At 40.4% G+C, this 11,761-nt stretch overlaps 1 long non-coding RNA gene across 1 annotated transcript; it reads right to left on the bottom strand.

The window, feature by feature from the left end:
- Positions 1-4,055: 4,055 nt before the first annotated feature.
- LOC135525126 (uncharacterized) lies at positions 4,056-8,765 on the bottom strand. The gene is made up of 3 exons (XR_010453075.1): positions 8,414-8,765; positions 6,963-7,222; positions 4,056-4,872 (listed from the first exon to the last, which is right to left on the bottom strand). It is a non-coding gene; the product is annotated as an uncharacterized LOC135525126 (long non-coding RNA).
- Between the last annotated feature and the right edge of the window lie 2,996 nt (positions 8,766-11,761).

The following is an 11,761-nucleotide window of genomic DNA, read 5'->3' as shown; positions in this document are numbered from 1 at the left end:
AATAATAGTGAATACATCAAAACTATGAAATAACAGCTATGTAATTATGTAGGAACCAAAAAAGTGTTTAACCTCACTAGGGTATGTGGGACACTAGCGTCCCACCTGGATAACGTCCAGTGAAATTGCAGAGCAACAAATTCAAACACATAAATATTATAAAAAGTCTGAAAACATACAAGTATTATACATTGGTTTAAAGATGAACTTCTTGTGAATCCAACCACGGTGTCAGATTTCAAAAAGGCTTTACGGCGAAAGCATACCTTACGATTGTTTGAGAACATCGCCCAGCAGACAAATCATTACAAACTGTAACCAACCAAGTAGAAGAGTTACACAAGTCAGAAATAGAGATAAAATTAATCACTTACATTTGAAGATCTTCATATGGATCCACTCTGAAGACATTCATTTACTCAATAAATATATGTTTTGTTTGATAAAGTCTCTCTTTATATCCAAAAACGTCCGTTTTGTTCGCACGTTTTCTTCAGCAATTGACAGGCTCAAACTCAGTCACAACAGGCAGACCAAAAAATCCAAATTGTATTCATAAAGTTCATAGAAACATGTCAAACGATGTTTATATTCAATCCTCAGGTTGTTTGTAGCCTAAATAATCGATACAATTTCAACAGGACAATAACGTCGTCAACATAAAAGGTAAACAAGAAAGGCACTCTCTCGGTCACGCGCATGAAAAAGCTCTGTGACACTTTAGGGTCCAGTCATTCAGACTGCTCTTACTCCCTCATTTTTCAGAATACAAGCCTGAAACAATTTCTAAAGACTGTCGACATCTAGTGGAAGGACTAGGAACTGCAATTTGAGTCCTAAGTCAATGGATACTGTAATGGCATTGAAAAGAAAACTACAAAACATCCTACATCCTAGATGGATTCTTCTCAGGTTGTCGCCTGCCAAATCAGTTATGTTATACCCACAGACATTATTTTAACAGGTTTGGAAACTTTAGAGTGTTTTCTATCCAAATCGACCAATGATATGCATATCTTAGCTTCTGGGCCTGAGTAGCAGGCAGTTTAATTTGGGCTCGCTTTTCATCCAAAATTCTGAATGCTGCCCCCTAACCCTGGTGAAGTTAAACTAAATTGGGCTATCTTCTATATACCACCTTGTAACAACACATCTGATTGGCTCAAATGCATTAAGAAGGAAATAAATTCCACAAATTAACTTTTAACAAGGCATCCTGTTAATTGAAATGCATTGAAGGTGACTACCTCATGAAGCTGGTTGAGAGAATGCCAAGAGTGTGCAAAGCTGTCATCAAGGCAAAGGATGGCTACTTTGAAGAATCTCAAATATGAAATATATTTAGATAACACTCTTGGCATTCTTGGTAACACTTTTTTTGGTTACTACGTAATTCCTTGTGTTTTTTTTCATAGTTTGTTGTTGCCTGTTTTACATATTATTTTGGCATTAATACGTGTCACATATCAGTTTGCAAACAATGAAAAAAATGTTTTATTGAGTTAATGAAGCCGCATACAAACATGGTCTCTTTTTTGCTTTCTTGAGTAAGGCAGCTCCAAAATGCAGGTGTTTCAGCCCAGCTCAGAGCTTTCTGTGGTGGTGGGGCAGCCAGCAGAATATACGGAACGTAGGGGCTGGTAATGTTCTCTAGTTGTGTTCTCTGTAATTGGCTCAGTGCACTGTCACTCATGGGGACACTACGTCACCACAAAATCTAATTGGAGAGCTCGAAAATTCAAGCCCCTTGGGTGCTGCCATTGAGTTAAATTATAAGTGCCCATCCAAGAAAGCTCAAAGTCATTGGCCACAGATAAAATGACGTCAAATCACGTTATTTCTACCGTAGCTTTGATTGGACTGATAATGTCAACATCATACTTTCAAAAGCTTAGCTAGAAATCTAGACAAGCTGTCATCATCATGAATCAAGTCGACAATCTACTGGCAAATCCTTTTCAATCCTTGTCATTTGAAGAGAAATGATTGATAGAACTTATCGGTGCTCATCGGCCATTGGACATGAACATTACACAACAAGTTGGAATTCGCAAATTCTACAATGAGTGGTTTGGAAGGAATCAATGGCTAACTACAAGCATTGCAAAGTAATCACCAGCCTGCTATTCAGTGAAGTGGGTGTGTGGCCCAAGTCTGGATTTAAGGGTCTCTTTTCTAATGGTAAATATTCAACACCATGGGCCAGAAAAGGTTGAATACATTGGACATGCTGTTTATCCAGCATGATTTCTGCTGCGTTCAAAATAACGGGAAAATCTCAGACTTCAGTGAGTTCAAGACAACTAGGAACTCTGAATAAAACAAGCTCTGACAGGGAAAATAAGGTATGGCCTGTCATCGAAGTCGGTAACCCGGGCCTCTTTCTTGACATCCAACCTGAAGATCACTGACGTCATGATTTAACCTTGTTTCTTTCCATGTTCCCAGTTGACTTGAAGGCACCATAAATCCAGAGAATGCCCGACTTTGATGACAAAATTTGTCTAAAGAAGAACCAACGCGCCACCTTCCTGTTCAAGTGAGCACAGCACAAGAAGGTCAGTCAAAAAAGGTATTGTATGCTGCTGCATAAATGATGTGACACACCAGAGAGACATGTATACAGTAGCTAATAAAGTAATACTAAGTGTATGTTGTGTAGTACGCTGTTAGTAGCCCATGTGCCTCACCCTAATAATTTGGTCCCTTTCCCACTCATAACTTAGCCTACTGTTCTAACTTGGTGGTGCACATGTAGCCTATAGCTTGAATATTGTAAGAAGTTTCATTGTCTGCTTATATGCCCCCTTTTATTTATCCTACAGTTCTGACTTGGTGTACAGGGAGAATACTGTATGAACGGCCCTGAATTCTGTCGCTGTACATTTCAAAAGTGCTGAATAAATAGTTATATTGACTACGTCCATTCTAGCTAGCTCATTAATGTCTTTATCGAAATTACGGATTGCCTCTTAACCACTCGTTGTCCCCTTATTGCATAGTTTGAAAATCTCAATTGTCAGAAGAAAAAACACTTGAGTCTGTCTTATGTAGCAAAATGTGAAAGTTTTTTTTTTTGGATAAAAGCAGACACAGAGCTACAAAATGGTATATCATACACTGCAGTTGAGGAACAATGGGAAAGTAATTCTGCTTTGAAAGTTGATAAACTTGTAACCCCACTTTTGAGAAAATGGCCCTTTAATGTTTTGGCACACCTACTGGAGGGCTCTTCTTTGACTACACCCATTCAACATTCGTCACGCCCTGACCTGAGAGCCTTTTTATGTCTCTATTTTGGTTTGGTCGGGGTGTGATTTGGGTGGGCATTCTATGTGTTGTTTTCTATGTTTTGGCCGGGTATGGTTCTCAATCAGGGACAACTGTCTGTCATTGTCTCTGATTGGGAATCATACTTAGGCAGCCCTTTTTCCCTCCTTTCAGTGTGGGTAGTTATCAATGTTAGTGGCACTATAGCCCTGTCAGCTTCACGGTTGTTTTTTTGTTTGTTGGCGACATTTACTCAAATAAAAGGAAAATGTACGCTCACAATGCTGCACTTTGGTCTACTTCTTTCGACAGCTGTGACAGCATTGTTCACACCCTCTTAAGCCAGCCCCACCCATCTCTTTAAGGATTCACATATGACGTCATGTGCTAAACAGTGAGTAGTGTAGTAAAGACTTAAGACAAAGAGGTAAAAGTAGTAGTCTATAATAAGGAAACATTCCAGGTAAACAGAAAGTGTCCAGATACGAATATTTTATAAATATTAGTGACACACTTGTCTAAATTGATGGGTCATGTGAAAAAATGATATAACCCTCAGCCACATCTTGCTAAGTGAATGGGTCTCTGCAGGTGTAAACAGTACAGCCAAATGGTTACTTGCATAGTAGCAATATCAAAAATATATAGTGTCAATATAAAGAAAAAAAAAAGTGTAAATGCCATTAGAGAAAGAACAAAATAATATGCAGTATGTACAAGAACAATAAGGATATCATTATCAGGAATCAAAGTAAGACCCAAGTTCAGACTGTGTGAGGGTAACAATGTTTATTGTAACAACAGGGGCAGGCAAACAACAAGTCAAGGCAGGCAGGGGTCGGTCATCCAGATTAGAGGCCAAGGTACAGGGCTGCAGGCAGGCTCAGGGACAGGCAGAGAGGTCAGGCGGGCGGGTACATGGTCAGGACAGGCTAGAGTCAAAACCAGGAGGATGAGAAAAAGAGAGACTGGGGAAGAACAGGAGCTTAGACAAAACGCTGGTTGACTTGAACAAAAAAAACGAACTGGCACAGACAGACAGAAAACACAGGTATAAATACCCAGGTGATAAGTGGGGAAGATGGGCGACACCTGGAGGGGGTGGAGAAGAGCACAAGAACAGGTGAAACAAATCAGGACGCGACAATCAGTGATAGATGAGGTAGTTATGTGCATACAATCAGGGGTAAAGTGGATGAGCAGCAGGATAAAAAAATCAATAGTAGCAGCAATGTATGGCGTGTGTGTTATGAGAGAGTCATGTGAATAGAGGCACTGCAGATAGGGCTGATGACTGGGAACTCGCCCACAGTGATGAACTGGTCCGTCCGAACCACGCATGAACAAGAGAATCTATATTCGGAGAGCCTGTTTCTGTCCTGCCCTTGACTTTGGTGCAGGGCATGTGATGTTCATAGCCTCATTGTAAAACTCTTCTCAAAAATGGAAGCTTGTCTAGCTGTGTCCAGTCCAGGTGGTGCTTGTACAGGCAGACCATCTATGGGAGGAAGGATGTCAGCATTGCGCAGCAGCTGAAACCTGGTCCTGGCTGAGTCCGAACGCTCCTTGGAGACAACAACATCAGGCTCCAGAGCATCGAAGCTGAGAAACAGGAAATAACGAAGACATTTCATCCTTGCATAACATCAGTTCTCCTCCCAAGATAAGAAGAATAACCTTATACAATGCAATTCAAATTATATTCAGCTAAGTGCTGGCACTGCTTGATCTGTGGCAGCGGCCTGAAGTACAGAGTTAGGTGTTGTTGCCAGCCATAGCTTCCTACCAGCACCGTACCATCCTCCAGTCCAACCAGATGCAGGATGTTGACCCCTGTCACAGTGCTGTCCTTCACAACATCAGCAATCTCAGACAAAGTCTTCACTCTGGTCTTTCTGAAGCACTGCTTGATAAGGCCGACGCACCAGTGGTGGCAAACTGTTGTTGTAACAACAGCAGAACCCTTCTGCTGCTATACAGAAACTTTATTTAGTAGTTCTTTATAGAACCTTAGTAACATGTTATTTATAGTACCATGAATGTTCCATTTAGCACCTTATGAGCATGGTTCTTTAAAAAAACATTCAAAAAAAGGGTTCTGTATAGCACCAAAAAGGGATCCGTTATGGTTACAAGCCTAAGAACCCTTATTTGGCACTATGTAGAGGCATATGTTTTTAGTGTGTAGGTGGTGATCTAAGCCAATACCTCATAATTATCATCATAAATAAACATCATTACCGTCACAAGAAGAACACAAGAAGTGATATAATATAATTGGCTTGACAGCCAATGTTGCATTATTCAACATTGCTATTTAAATAGTACTTAAACAGGAATGGGTAATTATTGACAAGCTATCCCATAACGCCATCACTGAAAACCCCATATCTTCTTCTGAGTCTTGAAGCGCAGCAAATTCAATGGCTAAATAAATTTGAAGTGCTCCGCACCCGCCAGCAAAAAGGTTCCTCTAGGAACCCTTTGCATCATTGAAGCAATAAAGGTTCCTCCAAGAACCCCTAAACTAACCAAAGTTGCAAATATGAACCCTTTGACGTGCAATGGTTCCCTTGAGGATCTACAGGGTTCCTCGAGTCACTCCTATTTCAAAGAGTGTATAGCGACCTTGGCGATGAACAAACACACAAAACAATTGTTTCTGCAGGTTAAAGACGCTCAGCCTGTCCTCAGTGAAAGAAGTATTTTACAGACGTAGGTGTTTTGGAATACAATTTCTCAAATATACCACCATAGTGAAGCGTGTGTGTGTGTGTGTGTGTGTGTGTTTGTGCGAGGGTGTATGTGTGTGTTTGTGCGAGGGTGTATGTGTGTGTTTGTGCGAGGGTGTATGTGTGTGTTTGTGCGAGGGTGTATGTGTGTGTTTGTGCGAGGGTGTATGTGTGTGTACGTGTGTGTGTTTGTGCGAGGGTGTATGTGTGTGTTTGTGCGAGGGTGTATGTGTGTGTACGTGTGTGTGTGTGTGTTTGTGTGAGGGTGTATGTGTGTGTTTGTGCGAGGGTGTATGTGTGTGTACGTGTGTGTGTTTGTGCGAGGGTGTATGTGTGTGTATGTGTGTGTGTGTGTGTGTTTGTGCGAGGGTGTATGTGTGTGTTTGTGCGAGGGTGTATGTGTGTGTACGTGTGTGTGTTTGTGCGAGGGTGTATGTGTGTACGTGTGTGTGTGTGTGTGTTTGTGCGAGGGTGTATGTATGTGTTTGTGCGAGGGTGTATGTGTGTGTTTGTGCGAGGGTGTGTGTGTGTGTGTGTGTGTGTGTGTGTGTGTGTGTGTGTGTGTGTGTGTGTTTGTGCGAGGGTGTATGTGTGTGTACGTGTGTGTCCCTCCTAATGACCAAGTTGATCATAATAAGGCTATACTGAAAATAGTTTAGGTAATTTGTTTTCATTGCTGTGGGATAATGAAAGAGTACATTGTTATTTGCTGCATTGATTGAATGCAAAATGTTACTTTTAATTGGAGATAAATCCTCCGGGTTTAAAATTGTGTATGTGCATACGTGTATGCGTGTTTGTATTTATATGTGCATGTGTGCGCATGTGTGTATGTGCGTGTCTGACTGTGTGCGAGTGTGACCACTCATGCATGCGTTCATGCAGTGTGTGTATGAAAGTTTGACAGTGCGTGTAAACTGCAATCTATGAGGTTCACAGTGGGGTGCAGCAGACACTCACAGTGCGGGGGGCTGTGTTGCGAGACGTGTGCAGAGAGGTTAATGATGAGCACAGGGATGGAGACAGTTCATGAGACATCTCCTCCCTTCCCCTCCCCTCCACGCCACGCCACAGTGCTCCACCACAGGCCGCTGTTAGCCCCGAGCCTGCACCACAGATCAGCCCTGTGTGGGGGCCTTGCACCGCCGGCGTGCCTCTTCCATCCCTCCCTCTTCACCATGCTCATTTCTCACACCAAGCATCAAGCACAGGGCCAGGCACTAGGGACCGAACACTGAAATTGAATAAAGAGAGGCACATTTTTCAACTCCAACCCCCCCCGCCAAAAAAAAAACTGCTGGTGGTGTTTCCCACCACATCCCACTGCTCTGCTGCTCCCCTAACTGAGCAGTTCTTGCACAACCATACAAAAAAACAACATTTTAAAGGCTGTTTTGCTTGTCTGACTTTGAGCCAATGACCATACTACCTTGTTTGTGTTTGAAACGTTTGAACAAGGGGAAGTATATATATATGGATGAGGAAACAGGAAATGGTCATCCTGATTTACCCTCAAATTGAATCTCCAATTCGATAATAAAAAAATAAAAAATTGAATATATATTTTTTTTAATTATTGAATTGGAGATTCAATTTGAATTTACCAAACCTGGTGCCTTAATTGTGATATCTCAGATCCTGTAAGCCTACTGCTGTACCAGTGGACCTAGTTAAGATCCTGCTACACATTCAGATCATCTCAGAGCAGGAGCATCCGCAAAAATGTTTACATTGTTGAAAACATTTCCTCAGTCATTGAATTTACAAACAGGACCGATTGGGTGATGATTCACTTTGACTACATAGCCACAATGCATTCATGACACATCTATAAGTATTTCATGAACATGTTATGACAGGTCCTAACTGCATTTTTAAAGGTTCATGAAGTACATCTATTGATCATGCATGGCATGCTATGCAAGAGCTCATATTAACAGTAGGTGTATTAATAGATGCAGCATTATAATGACAGTGTAGTGCCATTATTATTGCTGTTCTTAAGTCTGCTTCTGCTTCCAGTGTTGGGGAATATGCATAAAGGTCAAACCACGTTTCGAAATGTATGTTTCGAAATGTATAGCCTGTACTACGGAAATCTTCTCACTGAGGTCAATGGTGCATGTAAATCCCCACAGCGTTGAATTCTCAGGGTAAATCTTACAGATACAATCGGGTGATATCGTCTCTTTCGTAACTTATTAACAGCCCTCCTCCACATGGCAATTAAGTTAGTCATATTGGTCTATAGCACTCACACGAAAGGTCTATCTATGAATTCTATGCTGTCAAAGTACAGTCAAATCTCTTTTTATACAGTCAAATCTCTCATTTATAAACATGCCCCACTTATCAAAAAATAACACGGACACAACACAGAATGTTAAAGGAAATATGAACATGGTATTTACATTTTCCAGATGTAGGTAGCGCAGAAAAAATGCTGAGGACATCGCAGAAGAATCCTACTATTGACATTTTTCAGTTGGACTTTTCTCAAAGTATTTCTGCCGTTTTGTTTCATAGCTGGTAAAATAATCGCACAAAGCCGAAGGCTGTATAGGATTCATAGTTCTATCTCACCTCATAATGCAATACTGCCTGGCTGGGGACTGGGCGCAAGTGAAAGGCTGAGAGAAAGATTCATTTTCAGAAACGCTGCGCTTAGCGTTGGGTCTAATTTATTGAAACGAAAGTCTACTGAAGTAAGACTTTGTAATTGTGTTTCTTGGCTATTTACATTGATTGTTCACAAGCTAGGTTGTTTTTCAATTTTTGAGTTTAATTAAACTGCTAGGGAAGAGAAGACAACGCTTCTACTAGTCAGACTTAGTCGCACATGCACAAACATAACTCGAGTCATGTTACCACAATAACATCCCGCCCTTAAAAGGTCTGGTGAACGTGTTTTTCTCGTTTGTGATATTTTGGTTAATTAAAAGACTCGGGTTTAAAAAAATACAATAAAACAATATACCACATTCCTTCTTACTAGTAATACATTTGTTATTTTAGAAACATAACAAAACATGCTCATCCTCTTTTTGATGTTTCGTTGGTGTAATTTTAGGGAAAAATATTTTGTCTGGTAAAAAATTGGATTGGCTACCTGCCACAGTGGCTGGTGGACCAAAAAGTACATTTTAGGGCCTTATTACGAACCTTTTACCAATAGGACAAATTTAGATACAGAAACATCATGACATTCTTTCTATTTTGGCTACACAGTGCACTGTTTCCACTAGATAGCACAGCCTCAAACTGGCTATTTCGTAAAAATGTATAAAAAACAAATGTGCTCTTTGGTCTTCATTTAAGGTTAGGGTTTTGCATAAGGTTAGCAGTATGGTTAAGGTTAGGTTTAATGTTAATGTTAAGGTTAGGGTTCAAATTATATATTTTTTAAAGACTTTTGAAATAGGTAGGGTTCATGACATTGTGGCTGTGTTAACTAGCGATGACAGAGGAGAATGAGAGAGGTCAGTGAAATGTCACTTCCGGGTTACCTCTCAGTTCGACAAAAATCGTGGATTGCCCATTCACCCTCTGAATGGCACAAATACAGAATCCATGTCTCAAATGTGACTCGTTTCAGGAAACTAGGCGTATGTTGAGCGTCACTACTTCACAGGAGAGCCATTTAAATGTAAACGTTTTTTGAAAGAAAAGCCTTCGAAAACATTTGAACTTTCATATGCCTTAATAACAAACTTGTATGCCATCTGTAAATAACAATACAATTGTTAAATTACGAGCCTAGTTGGTTTAGCCACAGAAAAACTCAGAAACCTTCCCACTAGCCATGATTGGCCGAGATAATGAATGGGCTGGAAATGCCTAGAGATGAGTTCGGATTGGTCTTACATGTAGCTCGCTTCTGTCTATTTGAGCTGGTTAGTATCTGTAGGTAATCCTTTCTAACACTGCTTTTCTTTTTAAAGATATCACGTAGTAGAACTGCATAAGTGTTATTCTCTGCTTTTAGGAGGACTGAGTTATGAAATCAGTGAAATTAGAGTGTGACAGCTAAGGGGATGGAGAAAACACCTGTCTCCGGATTACATCTTTAAACTAAGGGCAACAATGGCATCCGTGACAGAGAGGGAGACGTGTCCATCCATGTATATGGGTAAGATAGTCTAGCTAGCTACATTTTCAGATATTACACATTTCTAATTTGGTCAGAAAGTCGTTTTAATTTCAAGTTAAAGTGTACTGGTAGCTATCTAGCTAAAGTTAGCTGTCTGGCTTGCTAGCTAATGGTACGCATACGATCTGTGTGGTAATATTATTCATATCTCAGAGCCATTTGCTTTGCTAGCTATAGCCTATTGTTAGCTAGCTAACATTGAACCTGGCTGGTTAGCTATGTGAAGATTCATGCAGGGTCGGCAGGGTAGCCTAGTGGTTAGAGCATTGGACTAGTAACTGAAAGGTTGCAAGTTCAATACTCCGAGCTGACAAGGTACAAATCTGTCGTTCTGCCCCTGAACAGGCAGTTAACCCACTGGCTGTCATTGAAAATAATAATTTTTTCTTAACTGACTTGCCTAGAAAAATAAAGGTAAAATTTAAAAAAAATAATAATGAGTTGGGATTATGGTTCATTGTTTACCTAGCTAGTTAGCTACATGTCTAAACAACAATCTCCACTATGAAAGTAAACATTTCAATAGAATGTTAATAATGTCACTGCAACAAATTTTGATAGACGAAGCAAGTAAATTTGCTCTGGCTATCTGCTTCGATTTCAGAGCATTGTCGTCTGAGTGTGCCATAGTGCAGAATAGCTGACGAATTGAATATGGCTGGTGTCAGTAAACCTTTGCAAAAAGAACGCAATTAAAATTGTTGCCAGCAGCACAGTTGCAGGCTCCAATGCTCTGGATAACAAAAACAGCATAACCAGCTCTGCTAGGACGAGTAAAATGGTCAGAGTGAGCTGTTCTCTCATTTGTTTCTGGAAGTAGCTAGTAAGGTAGCCAACATTAGTCAGTTAGCTTGGGTTCTTGACAGCTGTTGTTAGGACAGAACGCTCGGATCAACCCTGCTCCTCGGCCTCACATGCAAATACTTAAAGAGATGGGTGGAGCTAAATGTTAAAATGGTGTGAATGATGCTGAATGGGTGTAGATAAAGAGAGCACTCCAGTAGGTGTACCAAAATATTTAAAGGTAATTTTCTCAAAAGTGAGGTTACAAGTTCAACTTTCAAAGCAGAATTACTTTCCCATTGTTCCTCAACTGTAGTTTATGATATACCATTTTCTAGGTCTGAGTCTCTACCTTTATCCAATGCAAAAAAACACAATTTCAAATTTTACTACATAAGACCGGATCGAGCCGGTCGGTCACAAGTGTTTCAAGGCTTAAAAATCCTTCTTTAACTCGTCTCCTCCCCTTCATTTACACTGATTGAAGTGGATTTAACAAGTGACATAAATAAGTGATCATAGCTTTCACCTGGATTCACTTGGTCAGTCTATGTAATGGAAAGAGAAGGTGTTCCTATTGTTTTTTACACTCAGTGTCACACCCTGGTCTAAGTATTTTGTGTTTTCTTCATTTATTTGGTCAGGCCAGGGTGTGGCATGGATTTTTGTATGTGGTGTGTTTTTGTATTGTTTTTTTTCTCACATGTATTGGGATGATAGCTTAGTGGGGTGTTCTAGGTGTATCTATGGCTGTCTGAAGTGGTTCTCAATCAGAGGCAGGTGTTTATCGTTGTCTCTGATTGGGAACCATATTTAGGCAGCCATA

This window comes from Oncorhynchus masou, chromosome 31, assembly GCF_036934945.1.
Source record: "Oncorhynchus masou masou isolate Uvic2021 chromosome 31, UVic_Omas_1.1, whole genome shotgun sequence".
Classification (NCBI taxonomy): Eukaryota; Metazoa; Chordata; class Actinopteri; order Salmoniformes; family Salmonidae; genus Oncorhynchus; species Oncorhynchus masou.
Note: the sequence above shows the minus strand (reverse complement) of the source record. Positions and strands in the feature narration are given on the sequence as shown.